Source organism: Oncorhynchus keta, unplaced genomic scaffold (assembly GCF_023373465.1).
Source record: "Oncorhynchus keta strain PuntledgeMale-10-30-2019 unplaced genomic scaffold, Oket_V2 Un_contig_3422_pilon_pilon, whole genome shotgun sequence".
NCBI lineage: Eukaryota > Metazoa > Chordata > Actinopteri > Salmoniformes > Salmonidae > Oncorhynchus > Oncorhynchus keta.
In genome coordinates, this window is record NW_026287244.1 from 1 (window position 1) to 18,942 (window position 18,942).

Genomic DNA, 18,942 nt, shown 5'->3' on the forward strand with positions numbered 1-18,942 from the left:
CTCTCCCTCCTCCCTCTCTCTCCATCTCTCTCTCTCTCTCCTCTCTCTCCTCTCTCTCTCCTCTCTCTCTCCTCTCTCTCTCTCTCTCTCTCTCTCTCTCCTCCTCTCTCCCTCTCTCTCTCTCCAAATTGCAGTGAAACGGAAGACAAACAATCAATTAAGTTATTAGGAGGTGTGTTTTCCCCCTCACCCCTTTGCAGATGGCGACAGCTTCCTTGGACATAGACTTGGGGTAGGAGACGTGATGCTCCATGATGGACTGGAACAACTCATCCTCATCCTCACCGTCGAAGGGAGGCTAGGACAGAGGACAGAGGGGAGGACAGGACAGAGGGGAGGACAGGACAGAGAGAGGAGGGGAGGACAGGACAGAGAGAGGAGGGGAGGACAGGACAGAGGGAGGGGAGGACAGAGGGAGGAGGACAGGACAGAGGGAGGAGGGGAGGACAGGACAGAGGGAGGGGAGGACAGAGGGAGGACAGGACAGAGGGAGGAGGGGAGGACAGGACAGAGGGAGGAGGGGAGGACAGAGGGAAGAGGGGAGGACAGAGGGAAGAGGGGAGTGACAGGACAGAGGGAGGAGGGGAGGACAGGACAGAGGGAGGAGGGGAGAACAGAGGAGGAGAGGACAGGACAGAGGGAGGAGGGGAGAACAGAGGGAGGAGGAGAGGACAGGACAGAGGGGGGAGGGGATTGGTTAATATCCACAGTAAATGTTAACATATGTGCACACACACACACACACACACACACACACACACACACACACACACACACACCTACCTGTCCAGCCAGCATCTCATACAGCAGAACTCCAAAGGCCCACCAGTCCACTGACTTCCCATAGGGCTGGTACGCAATGATCTGGAGGAGAGGAGAGGAGAGGAGAGGAGAGGAGAGGAGAGGAGAGGAGAGGAGAGGAGAGGAGAGGAGAGGAGAGGAGAGGAGAGGAGAGGAGAGGAGAGGAGAGGATATAGAAGAACAGAATAGATTAGAAGAGAGTACGGATAGAATAGAATTTAGTAGAATAGAGTAGAATATAAAAGAATAGAAGAGAGCAGAATAGAGTAGAAGAGATTATAATATAATAGAATAGAGTAGAATGAAATAGAGTAAAGTAGAATAGAGTAGAGTGGAATGGAGTAGAGTATAATATAGAGTAGAATAAAGTAGAATACAATATAGTAGAGAAGAATATAATAAAATAGAGTAGAGTGGAACAGAGTAGAGTAGAATACAGAGTAGAATAAAGTAGAATATAGTAGAATAGAGTAGAGTGGAATAGAGTGAAGTATAATATAGAGTAGAATTGAGTAGAGTGGAATAGAGGACAATATAATATAGAGTAGAAAAGTGTAGAATATAATAGAGTTGAATATAGTAGAATAGAGTAGAGGTGGAATAGAGTAGAGTATAATATAGAGTAGAATAGAGAAGGATAGAGTAGAATGGAACAGAGTAAAGTAGAACATAGAGTAGAATAGAGAAGAATAAAATAGATAACATAATGGAAATAGATAAGAATAGATAGATAGAACACAATAGATACAAATAGAGTAGAGTAGATATAATAGAGAATAGAGTATAATATTATAGAGTGGAATATAATGGAGAATAGAGAATGACAGTAGAATATAATAGAGTAGATAGAGTAGAGTAGAATATAATAGAGTATAACAGAGTAGAGTAGAATAAATAGAGAATAGAGTATAATAATAGAGTAGAATATAATGGAGAATATAATAGAGTATGATAGAGTAGAATTTAAATAGAGTATGATAGAGTAGAGTAGAATATAATAGAGTATAACAGAGTAGAGTAGAATGTAAGAGTAGAATAATAATAGAGTATAACAGAGTAGAGTAGAATATAATAGAAATAGAGTATAACAGAGTAGAATAGAATTTAAAAGAGTATAATAGAGCAGAGAATATAATATAGTATAATAGAGTAGAAGAATATAATAGTATAATAGAGAGTACAATAGAGTAAAGTATAATATAATAGAATATAACAGAGTATGACAGAGTAGAGTAGAATATAACAGAGATAGGTGAAGAGACATAATAGTGATAGGAATACAATAGACATCATAGGTGACCTGGTAGAATAGAGTAGAGTAGAATATAAGGTGAACCTGGTCTAGACATCATGTTAGTGAACCTGGTCTAACATCATGATAGAGAAGACATCAATATAATGGAGAATATAGTGAACCTAATCAGAGGTGATAGACCTGGTCTAGACAATGATAGATATAGACATCATGTTAGGTGAACCTGGTCTAGATGATAGAGTCTAGACATATAAGGTGAAGAGTATGACAGGTGAACCTGGTCTAGACATCATGAGGTGATAGGTGAACCTGGTCGAGACATCATGATAGGTGATAGGTGAACCTGGTCTAGACATCATGATAGGTGATATGAGGTGAACCTGGTCTAGACATCATGTTAGTGAACCTGGTCTAGACATCACAGGATAGGTGAACCTGGTCTAGACATCATGATAGGTGAACCTGGTCTAGACATCATGATAGGTGAACCTGGTCTAGACATCATGTTAGGTGAACCTGGTCTAGACATCATGATAGGTGAACCTGGTCTAGACATCATGATAGGTGAACCTGGTCTAGACAGCATGATAGGTGATAGGTGAACCTGGTCTAGACATCATGATATGTGAACCTGGTCTAGACATCACCTGGTCTAGACATCATGAAGGTGAACCTGGTCTAGACATCATGATAGGTGAACCTGGTCTAGACATCATGATAGGTGAAACCTGGTCTAGACATCATGATAGGTGAACCTGAGTAACATCATGACAGGTCTAGACATCATGATAGGTGATAGGTGAACCTGGTCTAGACATCATGTTGAAGGCATCATGATAGGTGGGTGAACCTGGTCTAGACATCATGATAGGTGAACCTGGTCTAGACATCATGATAGGTGAACCTGGTCTAGACATCATGATAGATGATAGGTGAACCTGGTCTAGACATCATGATAGGTGAACCTGGTCTAGACATCATGATAGGTGATGAACCTGGTCTAGACATCATGATAGGTGAACCTGGTCTAGACATCATGATAGGCATCATGATAGGTGAACCTGGTCTAGACATCATGATAGGTGAACCTGGTCTAGACATCATGATAGGTGAACCTGGTCTAGACATCATGATAGGTGAACCTGGTCTAGACAGCATGATAGGTGATAGGTGAACCTGGTCTAGACATCATGATAGGTGAACCTGGTCTAGACATCATGATAGGTGAACCTGGTCTAGACATCATGATAGGTGAACCTGGTCTAGACATCATGATAGGTGAACCTGGTCTAGACATCATGATAGGTGAACCTGGTCTAGACATCATGATAGGTGAACCTGGTCTAGACATCATGACAGGTGAACCTGGTCTAGACATCATGATAGGTGAACCTGGTCTAGACATCATGATAGGTGAACCTGGTCTAGACATCATGATAGGTGAACCTGGTCTAGACATCATGATAGGTGAACCTGGTCTAGACATCATGATAGGGAACCTGGTCTAGACATCATGATAGGTGAACCTGGTCTAGACATCATGATAGGTGAACCTGGTCTAGACATCATGATAGGTGATAGGTGAACCTGGTCTAGACATCATGATAGGTGAACCTGGTCTAGACATCATGATAGGATGAATGACATCATGATAGGTGAACCTGGTCTAGACATCATGATAGGTGAACCTGGTCTAGACATCATGTTAGGTGAACCTGGTCTAGACATCATGATAGGTGGAACCTGGTCTAGACATCATGATGGTGAACCTGGTCTAGACATCATGATAGGTGAATCTGGTCTAGACATCATGTTAGGTGAACCTGGTCTAGACATCATGATAGGTGAACCTGGTCTAGACATCATGTTAGGTGAACCTGGTCTAGACATCATGATAGGTGAACCTGGTCTAGACATCATGATAGGTGAACCTGGTCTAGACATCATGATAGGTGAACCTGGTCTAGACATCATGTTAGTGAACCTGGTCTAGACATCATGATAGGTGAACCTGGTCTAGACATCATGATAGGTGAACCTGGTCTAGACATCATGATAGGTGAACCTGGTCTAGACATCATGATAGGTGAACCTGGTCTAGACATCATGATAGGTGAACCTGGTCTAGACATCAGGTGAACCTAGTCTAGACATCATGATAGGTGAACCTGGTCTAGACATCATGATACCTGGTGACATCATGTTAGGTGAACCTGGTCTAGACATCATGATAGGTGAACCTGGTCTAGACATCATGATAGGTCATGATAGGTGAACCTGGTCTAGATCATCACCTGGATAGGTGATAGGTGAACCTGGTCTAGACATCATGATAGGTGAACCTGGTCTAGACATCATGATAGGTGAACCTGGTCTAGACATCATGATAGGTGAACCTGGTCTAGACATCATGATAGGTGAACCTGGTCTAGACATCATGTTAGGTGAACCTGGTCTAGACATCATGATAGGTGAACCTGGTCTAGACATCATGATAGGTTAACCTGGTCTGGGTCTAGGTGAACATCATGATAGGTGAACCTGGTCTAGACATCATGATAGGTGAACCTGGTCTAGACATCATGATAGGTGAACCTGGTCTAGACATCATGATAGGGTGAACCTGGTCTAGACATCATGTTAGGTGAACCTGGTCTAGACATCATGATAGGTGAACCTGGTCTAGACAGCATGATAGGTGAACCTGGTCTAGACATCATGATATAGGACATCATGATAGGTGAACCTGGTCTAGACATCATGATAGGTGAACCTGGTCTAGACATCATGTTGATAGGTGAACCTGGTCTAGATAGATCATGTTAGTGAACCTGGTCTAGACATCATGATAGGTGAACCTGGTCTAGACATCATGATAGATGAACCTGGTCTAGACATCATGTTAGGTGAACCTGGTCTAGACATCATGATAGGTGAACCTGGTCTAGACATCATGATAGGTGAAACCTGGTCTAGACATCATGATAGGTGAACCTGGTCTAGACATCATAGCATGATAGGTGAATCTGGTCTAGACATCATGTTAGGTGAACCTGGTCTAGACATCATGATAGGTGAACCTGGTCTAGACATCATGATACCTGGTCTAGACATCATGTTAGGTGAACCTGGTCTAGACATCATGATAGGTGAACCTGGTCTAGACATAGCATGATAGGTGAACCTGGTCTAGACATCATGTTAGGTGAACCTGGTCTAGACATCATGATAGAGGTGAACCTGGTCTAGACAGCATGATAGGTGAACCTGGTCTAGACATCATGTTAGGTGAACCTGGTCTAGACATCATGACAGGTGAACCTGGTCTAGACATCATGATAGGTGAACCTGGTCTAGACATCATGATCATGTTGGTGAACCTGGTCTAGACATCATGATAGGTGAACCTGGTCTAGACATCATGATAGGTGAACCTGGTCTAGACATCATGATAGGTGAACCTGGTCTAGACATCATGATAGGTGAATGATAGGTGAACCTGGTCTAGACATCATGATAGGTGATAGGTGAACCTGGTCTAGACATCATGATAGGTGAACCTGGTCTAGACATCATGATAGATGATAGGTGAACCTGGTCTCAGACATCATGATAGTGAACCTGGTCTAGACAGCATGATAGGTGAACCTGGTCTAGACATCATGATAGGTGAACCTGGTCTAGACATCATGATAGTGAACCTGGTCTAGACATCATGATAGGTGAACCTGGTCTAGACATCATGATAGGTGAACCTGGTCTAGACATCATGATAGGTGAACCTGGTCTAGACATCATGATAGGTGAACCTGGTCTAGACATCATGATAGGTGAACCTGGTCTAGACATCATGATAGGTGAACCTGGTCTAGACATCATGATAGGTGAACCTGGTCTAGACATCATGATAGGTGAACCTGGTCTAGACATCATGATAGGTGAACCTGGTCTAGACATCATGATAGGTGAATCTGGAGACATCATGTTAGGTGAACCTGGTCTAGACATCATGATAGTGAACCTGGTCTAGACATCATGTTAGGTGAACCTGGTCTAGATCATGATATGTGATAGGTGAACCTGGTCTAGACATCATGTTAGGTGAACCTGGTCTAGACATCATGATAGGTGAATCTGGTCTGAATCCTGGTCTAGACAGCATGATAGGTGAATCTGGTCTAGACATCATGATAGGTGAACCTGGTCTAGACAGCATGATAGGTGAGCCTGGTCTAGACATCATGATAGGTGAACCTGGTCTAGACATCATGATAGGTGAACCTGGTCTAGACATCATGTTAGGTGAACCTGGTCTAGACAGCATGATAGGTGAACCTGGTCTAGACATCATGATAGGGTGAACCTGGTCTAGACATCATGTTAGGTGAACCTGGTCTAGACATCATGACATCATGTTAGGTGAACCTGGTCTAGACATCATGTTAGGTGAACCTGGTCTGACATCATGATAGGTGAACCTGGTCTAGACATCATGATAGGTGAACCTGGTCTAGACATCATGATAGGTGAACCTGGTCTAGACATCATGATAGATGAACCTGGTCTGAAGACATCATGTTAGGTGAACCTGGTCTAGACATCATGATAGGTGAACCTGGTCTAGACATCATGATAGGTGAACCTGGTCTAGACATCATGATAGGTGAACCTGGTCTAGACATCATGATAGGTGAACCTGGTCACAGACATCATGATAGGTGAACCTGGTCTGACAGCATGATAGGTGAACCTGGTCTAGACATCATGATAGGTGAACCTGGTCTAGACATCATGATAGGTGAACCTGGTCTAGACAGCATGATAGGTGAACCTGGTCTAGACATCATGATAGGTGAATCTGGTCTAGACATCATGATAGGTGAACCTGGTCTAGACATCATGATAGGTGAACCTGGTCTAGACATCATGATAGGTGATCCTGGTCTAGACATCATGATAGGTGATCCTGGTCTAGACATCATGATAGGTGATAGGTGAACCTGGTCTAGACATCATGATAGGTGATAGGTGAACCTGGTCTAGACATCATGATAGGTGAACCTGGTCTAGACATCATGATAGGTGAACCTGGTCTAGACATCATGATAGGTGAACCTGGTCTAGACATCATAATAGGTGAAACCTGGTCTAGACATCATGATAGGTGAACCTGGTCAGACATCATGATAGGTGAACCTGGTCTAGACATCATGATAGGTGAACCTGGTCTAGAGCATCATGATAGGTGAAACCTGGTCTAGACATCATGATAGATGAACTGGTCTAGACATCATGATAGGGTGAACCTGGTCTAGACATCATGATAGGTGAACCTGGTCTAGACATCATGATAGGTGAACCTGGTCCAGACATCATGATAGGTGATAACCTGGTCTAGACATCATGATAGGTAGAACCTGGTCTAGACATCATGATAGGTGATAACCTGGTCTAGACATCATGATAGGTGAACCTGGTCTAGACATCATGATAGGTGAACCTGGTCTAGACATCATGTTAGGTGAACCTGGTCTAGACATCATGATAGGTGAACCTGGTCTAGACATCATGATAGGTGATAGGTGAACCTGGTCTAGACATCATGATAGGTGAACCTGGTCTAGACATCATGATAGGTGAACCTGGTCTAGACATCATGATAGGTGAACCTGGTCTAGACATCATGATAGGTGAACCTGGTCTAGACATCATGATAGGTGAACCTGGTCTAGACATCATGATAGGTGAACCTGGTCTAGACATCATGATAGGTGAACCTGGTCTAGACATCATGTAGGTGAACCTGGTCTAGACATCATGATAGGTGAACCTGGTCTAGACATCATGACCTGGTCTAGACATCATGATGAACCTGGTCTAGACATCATGATAGGTGAACCTGGTCTAGACATCATGATAGGTGAACCTGGTCTAGACATCATGATAGGTGAACCTGGTCTAGACATCATGATAGGTGAACCTGGTCTAGACATCATGATAGGTGAACCTGGTCTAGACATCATGATAGGTGAACCTGGTCTAGACATCATGTTAGGTGAACCTGGGTGATAGGTGAACCTGGTCTAGACATCATGATAGGTGAACCTGGTCTAGACATCATGATAGTGAACCTGGTCTAGACATCATGATAGGTGAACCTGGTCTAGACATCATGATAGATGAACCTGGTCTAGACATCATGATAGGTGTGAACCTGGTCTAGACATCAGGTGATAGGTGGTAGACATCATGATTAGGTGAACCTGGTCTAGACATCATGATAGGTGAACCTGGTCTAGACATCATGATAGGTGAACCTGGTCTAGACATCATGTTAGGTGAACCTGGTCTAGACATCATGATAGGGTAAACCTGGTCTAGACATCATGACAGGTGAACCTGGTCTAGACATCATGTTAGGTGAACCTGGTCTAGACATCATGATAGGTGATAGGTGAACCTGGTCTAGACATCATGATAGGTGAACCTGGTCTAGACATCATGATAGATGAACCTGGTTCAGACATCATGACAGGTGAACCTGGTCTAGACATCATGATAGGTGAACCTGGTCTAGACATCATGTTAGGTGAACCTGGTCTAGACATCATGTTAGATGAACCTGGTCTAGACATCATGATAGGTGAACCTGGTCTAGACATCATGATAGGTGATAGTCTAGTGAGGCACCTGGTCTAGACATCATGATAGGTGAACCTGGTCTAGACATCATGTTTAGGTGAACCTGGTCTAGACATCATGTTAGATGAATCTGGTCTAGACATCATGATAGGTGAATCTGGTCTAGACATCATGTTAGATGAACCTGGTCTAGACATCATGATAGGTGAACCTGGTCTAGACATCATGATAGGTGAACCTGGTCTAGACATCATGATAGGTGAACCTGGTCTAGACATCATGTTAGGTGAACCTGGTCTAGACATCATCATGATAGGTGAACCTGGTCTAGACATCATGATAGGTGAACCTGGTCTAGACATCATGATAGGTGAACCTGGTCTAGACATCATGATAGGTGAACCTGGTCTAGACATCATGATAGGTGAACCTGGTCTAGACATCATGATAGGTTAACCTGGTCTAGACATCATGATAGGTGAACCTGGTCTAGACATCATGCGATAGGTGATAGGTGAATGGTCTAGACATCATGTTAGGTGAATGACATAGATGAACCTGGTCTAGACATCATGATAGCCTGGTGACATAGGTGAACCTGGTCTAGACATCATGATAGGTGAACCTGGTCTAGACATCATGATAGTGAACATCATGTTGAATGAACCTGGTCTAGACATCATGACAGGTGAACCTGGTCTAGACATCATGATAGGTGAACCTGGTCTGTGACATCATGATAGGTGAGGCCTGGTCTAGACATCATAGGTTAGGTGAACCTGGTCTAGACATCATGATAGGTGAACCTGGTCTAGACATCATGATAGGTGAACCTGGTCTAGACATCATGACAGGTGAACCTGGTCTAGACATCATGTTAGGTGAACCTGGTCTAGACATCATGTTAGGTGAACCTGGTCTAGACATCATGATAGGTGAACCTGGTCTAGACATCATGATAGGTGAACCTGGTCTAGACATCATGATGAACCTGGTCTAGACATCATGATAGATGACCTGGTCTAAACATCATGATAGGTGAACCTGGTCTAGACATCATGATAGGTGAACCTGGTCTAGACATCATGATAGGTGAACCTGGTCTAGACATCATGTTAGGTGAACCTGGTCTAGACATCATGATAGGTGAACCTGGTCTAGACATCATGATAGGTGAACCTGGTCTAGACATCATGATAGGTGAACCTGGTCTAGACATCATGATAGGGTGAACCTGGTCTAGACATCATGTTAGGTGAACCTGGTCTAGACATCATGTTACCTGGATGAATCATGATAGAGATGAACCTGGTCTAGACATCATGATAGGTGAACCTGGTCTAGACATCATGTTAGATGAACCTGGTCTAGACATCATGATAGGTGAACCTGGTCTAGACATCATGATAGGTGAACCTGGTCTAGACATCATGATAGGTGAACCTGGTCTAGACATCATGTTAGGTGAACCTGGTCTAGACATCATGATATGTGAACCTGGTCTAGACATCATGACATCATGTTAGGTGAACCTGGTCTAGACATCATGATATGTGAACCTGGTCTAGACATCATGTTAGGGAACCTGGTCTAGACATCATGATAGGTGAACCTGGTCTAGACATCATGATAGGTTAACCTGGTCTAGACATCATGATAGGTGAACCTGGTCTAGACATCATGATAGGTGAACCTGGTCTAGACATCATGATAGGTGAACCTGGTCTAGACATCATGATAGGTGAACCTGGTCTAGACATCATGATATGTGAACCTGGTCTAGACATCATGATAGGTGAATCTGGTCTAGACATCATGATAGGTGAACCTGGTCTAGACATCACCTGTTATGTTAGGTGAACCTGGTCTAGACATCATGTTAGGTGAACCTGGTCTAGACATCATGATAGGTGAACTATCTGGTGAACCTAGACATCATGATAGGTGAACCTGGTCTAGACATCATGATAGATGAACCTGGTCTAGACATCATGATAGGTGAACCTGGTCTAGACATCATGATAGGTGAACCTGGTCATCATGACATCATGGATCATGTTAAACCTGGTCTAACATCTTGATAGGTGAACCTGGTCTAGACATCATGATAGGTGAACCTGGTCTGGACATCATGATAGGTGAACCTGGTCTAGACATCATGATAGGTGAACCTGGTCTGAGACATCATGATAGGTGAACCTGGTCTAGACATCATGATAGATGATAAGGTGAACCTGGTCTAAACATCATGATAGGTGAACCTGGTCTAGACATCATGATAGGTGTTAGGTGAACCTGGTCTAAACATCATGATAGGTGAACCTGGTCTAGACATCATGATAGGTGAACCTGGTCTAGACATCATGATAGATGAACCTGGTCTAGACATCAGGTGATAGGTGAACCTGGTCTAGACATCATGATAGGTGAACCTGGTCTAGACATCATGATAGGTGAACCTGGTCTAGACACCTGGTCTAGACATCATGATAGGTGAACCTGGTCTAGATCATCATGATAGTGTGTTATGGTCAGCGCAGATTCACCTGTCTACAGCACTACGAGGTGTGTGTGAGTGTTTTGTGTGTGTGTGTGTGTTGTCTCTCTCACACAGTAGGTGTTAACACTAGGAACTGAACCATCTGTCTCTCCTGTCAAACTAACGTGTGATACATAATCAACTTAATTATTCACAAGCACACACACACACACCTCAGGAGCGATGTAGTCTGGGGTCCCACAGAAGGTCTTGGTGGTGACACCGTCTAACATGTTCTCTTTGCACATCCCAAAGTCCGCGATCTTAATGTGGCCTTCTGCATCCAGCATGACGTTGTCCAGCTTCAGATCCCTAGGAGAGGCACACAAGAGACAGACTATCTTAATGTGTCCCTCAGCATCACGTTGTCCAGCTTCAGATCCCTAGGAGAGGCACACAGAGACAGACTATCTTAATGTGTCCTTCTGCATCCAGCATCACGTTTTCCAGCTTCAGATCCCTAGGAGAGGCACACAGAGACAGACTATCTTAATGTGTCCTTCAGCATGACGTTGTCCAGCTTCAGATCCCTAGGAGAGGCACACAAAGACAGACTATCTTAATGTGTCCTTCAGCATCACGTTGTCCAGCTTCAGATCCCTAGGAGAGGCACACAGAGACAGACTATCTTAATGTGTCCTTCTGCATCCAGCATGACGTTGTCCAGCTTCAGATCCCTAGGAGAGGCACACAGAGACAGACTATCTTAATGTGTCCTTCAGCATCACGTTGTCCAGCTTCAGATCCCTAGGAGAGGCACACAGAGACAGACTATCTTAATGTGTCCTTCAGCATGACGTTGTCCAGCTTCAGATCCCTAGGAGAGGCACACAGAGACAGACTATCTTAATGTGTCCTTCAGCATCACGTTGTCCAGCTTCAGATCCCTACAGGAGACGAGACACAGAGACAGACTATCTAAATGTGTCCCTCAGCATCACGTTGTCCAGCTTCAGATCCCTAGGAGAGGCACACAGAGACAGACTATCTTAATGTGTCCTTCTGCATCCAGCATGACGTTGTCCAGCTTCAGATCCCTAGGAGAGGCACACAGAGACAGACTATCTTAATGTGTCCCTCAGCATCACGTTGTCCAGCTTCAGATCCCTAGGAGAGGCACACAGAGACAGACTATCTTAATGTGTCCTTCAGCATCACGTTGTCCAGCTTCAGATCCCTAGGAGAGGCACACAGAGACAGACTATCTTAATGTGTCCTTCAGCATCACGTTGTCCAGCTTCAGATCCCTAGGAGAGGCACACAGAGACAGACTATCTTAATGTGTCCTTCAGCATCACGTTGTCCAGCTTCAGATCCCTACAGGAGACGAGACACAGAGACAGACTATCTAAATGTGTCCCTCAGCATCACGTTGTCCAGCTTCAGATCCCTACAGGAGACGAGACACAGAGACAGACTATCTAAATGTGTCCCTCAGCATCACGTTGTCCAGCTTCAGATCTCTACAGGAGACGACACACAGAGACAGACTATCTTAATGTGTCCCTCAGCATCACGTTGTCCAGCTTCAGATCTCTACAGGAGACGACACAGAGAGAGACTGGACTCTCAGACAGAATGGTACAGTACTGTTCACGGGGTACAAAAATATCCAAATTACAACCAGACAACAGCGATCCCATTAGTTCCTGCCAAGACTGATAAATATCTCTGACTGAGAAGCTGGTGTGATGAGTATCTCTGTCTGAGATGATGTTGTGATGAATATCTCTGTCTGAGATGATGTTGTGATGAATATCTCTGTTTGAGATGATGTTGTGATGAATATCTCTGTCTGAGATGATGTTGTGATGAGTATCTCTGTCTGAGATGATGTTGTGATGAGTATCTCTGTCTGAGATGATGTTGTGATGAATATCTCTGTCTGAGATTATGTTGTGATGAATATCTCTGTTTGAGATGATGTTGTGATGAATATCTCTGTCTGAGATGATGTTGTGATGAGTATCTCTGTCTGAGATGATGTTGTGATGAATATCTCTGTCTGAGATGATGTTGTGATGAGTATCTGTGTCTGAGATGATGTTGTGATGAGTATCTCTGTCTGAGATGATGTTGTGATGAGTATCTCTGTCTGAGATGATGTTGTGATGAGTATCTCTGTCTGAGATGATGTTGTGATGAGTATCTCTGTCTGAGATGATGTTGTGATGAGTATCTCTGTCTGAGATGATGTTGTGATGAGTATCTCTGTCTGAGATGATGTTGTGATGAGTATCTCTGTCTGAGATGATGGTGTGATGAATATCTCTGTCTGAGATGATGTTGTGATGAATATCTCTGTCTGAGATGATGTTGTGATGAGTATCTCTGTCTGAGATGATGTTGTGATGAATATCTCTGTCTGAGATGATGTTGTGATGAGTATCTCTGTCTGAGATGATGTTGTGATGAGTATCTCTGTCTGAAATGCTGTTGTGATGAATATCTCTGTCTGAGATGATGTTGTGATGAATATCTCTGTCTGAGATGATGTTGTGATGAGTATCTCTGTCACAGAGATGATATTTGTGATGAATATCTCTGTCTGAGATGATGTTGTGATGATATCTGCCAGATGGTCTTGTGATAGTATCTCTGTCTGGGAATGATGTTGTGATGAATATCTCTGTAGACTCACCTGTAGATGATTCCTTTCAGATGAAGGAAAGAACAGACCTATGCAATCTCTGCTGCATAGAACCTGAGAGAGAGAGAGAGAGAGAGAGAGAGAGAGAGAGAGAGAGAGAGAGAGAGAGAGAGAGAGAGAGAGAGAGAGAGAGAGAGAGAGGCGAGGAGAGAGGAGAGGAGAGGAGAGGAATAAAGGTCTATCTTTAGCCATACTTACAGATCACATATCGACCCCTCAAAACCGCCCAATCACATATCGACCCTTCAAAACCGTCCAATCACACATCACCCAAAAACGACTCTCAAAAGAGAGAGCTGAGGAGAAGCCGAGAAATAAAACCATTTCCTTCCAAGTCACACGGCCGAAAAAACACATCTGGACAAGAGGAACAGCTTCGTGACGTTCATGGACTATGTCGTGGAAATGTTCCTCTATTTGCAAATCATGAGAGCAAACTACACACACACACGTCAGAGTTAGTTATCAAAGTCCATCTTTAATTATATGAGCTCTATCACAACCCTGTGACTCTCAGATCAATTCAGTGTCTATCAATGAATTCTCTGAGAGCCCCCACTACATTGCAACTGAGATCCTTTCATAGCAAAGAACACACATAGTCAGACAGCATAGACATAATAAATCGTTCAGCTTTGTCTCACTCAAACCCCAGAACCATAAACCAATCCTCCATATCAACAGGCATATATCAAATTGTCATTTAGATACAACCAATTCTAAATACAACCAATCCTGGACAAGCTCACGGGGAGCATAGAATGATTCCAGACACTGCCATCCTCCTCTCCCCGATGGGAAAAGTAGAGAGTGACTGGCACACAGACACAGTGGAGCAAAAGATATATGTTTACATGATGACACTTTGACCTCTCCCTCTCTGCGGCCCATGCAACTTAATCTTGACATAGAACAGATGCTGCAACCCTGCCACAGTATTATACAAAAATAACATTCTGATGAGAAGTAACTTACAAACATATGATGAATATAAAAGCAAAGCAAAGGAAACAATCATTTAATATTAAAGGCAATGGTTTTGAATGAATTGTCTTGCTAATGTATATTCATAAAAACAAGCTTATATTGATTAAATAAAACTGCAGAGGACCCAGAGTTGACCCCTGAGTACACCACATAGATGAAAACAACAGTCAGGATGCTTATCGCAGAACTCACTCTACCTATGTTACCAGATTCTGATTATTCCCCAACAGCTACCGTTCAAAGCATTCAGCACTACTGTTCCCTCCGAGGTCGGCAGCGAGCTCAGAGCCCTGGGTCCTGGACATCCCTCTGCAACTGGATCCAGGGTGGTGACGAGGCCCCCAGTACATCACTGGGACCGTGCTCCGGCCCATCCAGTACATCACTGGGACCGTGCCCCCGCCCATCCAGTACATCACTGGGACCGTGCCCCCGCCCATCCAGTACATCACTGGGACCGTGCTCCGGCCCATCCAGTACATCACTGGGACCGTGCTCCCGCCCATCCAGTACATCACTGGGACCGTGCTCCGGCCCATCCAGTACATCACTGGGACCGTGCTCCGGCCCATCCAGTACATCACTGGGACCGTGCTCCCGCCCATCCAGTACATCACTGGGACCGTGCTCCCGCCCATCCAGTACATCACTGGGACCGTGCTCCCGCCCATCCAGTACATCACTGGGACCGTGCTCCCGCCCATCCAGTACATCACTGGGACCGTGCTCCCGCCCATCCAGTACATCACTGGGACCGTGCCCCCGCCCATCCAGTACATCACTGGGACCGTGCCCCCGCCCATCCAGTACATCACTGGGACCGTGCTCCGGCCCATCCAGTACATCACTGGGACCGTGCTCCCGCCCATCCAGTACATCACTGGGACCGTGCCCCCGCCCATCCAGGATATTGACTCAAAACGGTGACTGAGAAAGACGTGAAGCTTCATCAAGAGACCCCGCTCAAGGTACTAAACGATATCATAACCACCATTGATAAAAGACACTCCCTCCCTTGTGCAGCCGTCTTCATCGACCTGGCCAAGGCTTTCGACTCTGTCAATCACCGTATTCTTATCGGCAGACTCAACAGCCTTGGTTTCACAAATGACTCTCTCGCCAGGTTCACAAACTACTTCTCAGACAGAGTTCAGTGTGTCAAATCGGAGGGCCTGTTGTCCGAACCTCTGGCAGTCTCTACGGGGATGCCACAGGGTTCAATTCTCGGGCCGACTCTTTTCTCTGTATACATCAATGAGGTTGCTCTTGCTGCTGGTGATTCTCTGATCCACCTCTATGCAGACGACACCATTCTGTCTGTATACTTCTGGCCCTTCTTTGGACACTTAACAAAACTCCAAATAACTCCGTTGCTCTTAAATGCTAGTAAAAACTAAGTGCATGCTATTCAACCGATCGCTGCCCGCCCGCCCGACTAGCATCACTACTCTGGTCGGTTCTGACTTAGAATATGTGGACAACTACAAATACCTAGATGTCTGGTTAGACTGTAAACTCTCCTTACAGGCTGACATTAAACATCTCCAATCCAAAATTAAAAACTAGAATTGAACTTCCTATTTCGCAACAAAGCCTCCTTGATGTGGATCGCTGCGTTATGCTAATTCGTTTCAGGCGAATGCGTGTTTGGGAGTCAACAGGGGTTTGTAAGTCGCTCTGGATAAGAGCGTCTGCTAAATGACTTAAATGTAAATGTAAATGTTTAAGGGCCTGTAAGTAAGCATTTCACTGTGAGGTCTACACCTGTTGGTTAAGGGCTGGTCAGTCAGCATTTCACTGTGAGGTCTACACCTGTTGGTTAAGGGCTGGTCAGTCAGCATTTCACTGTGAGGTCTACACATGTTGGTTAAGGGCTGGTCAGTCAGCATTTCACTGTGAGGTCTACACCTGTTGGTTAAGGGCCTGTCTGTCAGCATTTCACTGTGAGGTCTACACCTGTTGGTTAAGGGGCTGGTCGGTCAGCATTTCACTGTGAGGTCTACACCTGTTGGTTAAGGGCTGGTCGGCATTTCACTGTGAGGTCTACACCTGTTGGTTAAGGGGCTGGTCGGTCAGCATTTCACTGTGAGGTCTACACCTGTTGGTTAAGGGGTCAGTCTGCATTTCACTGTGAGGTCTACACCTGTTGGTTAAGGGCTGGTCAGTCTGCATTTCACTGTGAGGTCTACACCTGTTGGTTAAGGGCTGGTCGGCATTTCACTGTGAGGTCTACACCTGTTGGTTAAGGGGCTGGTCAGTCAGCATTTCACTGTGAGGTCTACACCTGTTGGTTAAGGGGTCAGTCAGCATTTCACTGTGAGGTCTACACCTGTTGGTTAAGGGGTCGGTCAGCATTTCACTGTGAGGTCTACACCTGTTGGTTAAGGGCTGGTCAGTCAGCATTTCACTGTGAGGTCTACACCTGTTGGTTAAGGGGCTGGTCAGTCAGCATTTTACTGTGAGGTCTACACCTGTTGTTTAAGGGCTGGTCAGTCTGCATTTCACTGTGAGGTCTACACCTGTTGGTTAAGGGGCTGGTCAGTCAGCATTTTACTGTGAGGTCTACACCTGTTGTTTAAGGGCTGGTCAGTCTGCATTTCACTGTGAGGTCTACACCTGTTGGTTAAGGGCTGGTCAGTCAGCATTTCACTGTGAGGTCTACACCTGTTGGTTAAGGGGCTGGTCAGTCAGCATTTCACTGTGAGGTCTACACCTGTTGGTTAAGGGGTCAGTCTGCATTTCACTGTGAGGTCTACACCTGTTGGTTAAGGGCTTGTCCGTCAGCATTTCACTGTGAGGTCTACACCTGTTGGTTAAGGGGTCAGTCAGCATTTCACTGTGAGGTCTACACCTGTTGGTTAAGGGGTCAGTCTGCATTTCACTGTGAGGTCTACACCTGTTGGTTAAGGGCCGGTCAGTCTGCATTTCACTGTGAGGTCTACACCTGTTGGTTAAGGGCCGGTCCGTCAGCATTTCACTGTGAGGTCTACACCTGTTGGTTAAGGGCTGGTCAGTCAGCATTTCACTGTGAGGTCTACACCTGTTGGTTAAGGGCTGGTCCGTCAGCATTTCACTGTGAGGTCTACATCTGTTGGTTAAGGGCTGGTCGGTCAGCATTTCACTGTGAGGTCTACATCTGTTGGTTAAGGGCTTGTAAGTCAGCATTTCACTGTGAGGTCTACATCTGTTGGTTAAGGGCTTGTAAGTCAGCATTTCACTGTGAGGTCTACACCTGTTGGTTAAGGGGCTGGTCGGTCAGCATTTCACTGTGAGGTCTACACCTGTTGGTTAAGGGGTCAGTCTGCATTTCACTGTGAGGTCTACACCTGTTGGTTAAGGGCCTGTCCGTCAGCATTTCACTGTGAGGTCTACACCTGTTGGTTAAGGGCTGGTCAGTCAGCATTTCACTGTGAGGTCTACACCTGTTGGTTAAGGGGCTGGTCGGTCAGCATTTCACTGTGAGGTCTACACCTGTTGGTTAAGGGGTCAGTCTGCATTTCACTGTGAGGTCTACACCTGTTGGTTAAGGGCCTGTCCGTCAGCATTTCACTGTGAGGTCTACACCTGTTGGTTAAGGGCCTGTCCGTCAGCATTTCACTGTGAGGTCTACACCTGTTGGTTAAGGGCCTGTCCGTCAGCATTTCACTGTGAGGTCTACACCTGTTGGTTAAGGGGTCAGTCTGCATTTCACTGTGAGGTCTACACCTGTTGGTTAAGGGCTGGTCAGTCTGCATTTCACTGTGAGGTCTACACCTGTTGGTTAAGGGGCTGGTCAGTCAGCATTTCACTGTGAGGTCTACACCTGTTGGTTAAGGGCTGGTCAGTCTGCATTTCACTGTGAGGTCTACACCTGTTGGTTAAGGGCTGGTCGGTCAGCATTTCACTGTGAGGTCTACACCTGTTGGTTAAGGGGCTGGTCAGTCAGCATTTCACTGTGAGGTCTACACCTGTTGGTTAAGGGGCTGGTCAGTCAGCATTTCACTGTGAGGTCTACACCTGTTGGTTAAGGGGTCAGTCAGCATTTCACTGTGAGGTCTACACCTGTTGGTTAAGGGCTGGTTAGTCAGC

At 45.1% G+C, this 18,942-nt stretch overlaps 1 pseudogene; it reads right to left on the reverse strand.

Annotated features, from left to right (window-relative positions):
• Positions 1-190: 190 nt before the first annotated feature.
• On the reverse strand, positions 191-13,941 carry LOC127923981 (protein kinase C beta type-like; annotated as a pseudogene).
• Between the last annotated feature and the right edge of the window lie 5,001 nt (positions 13,942-18,942).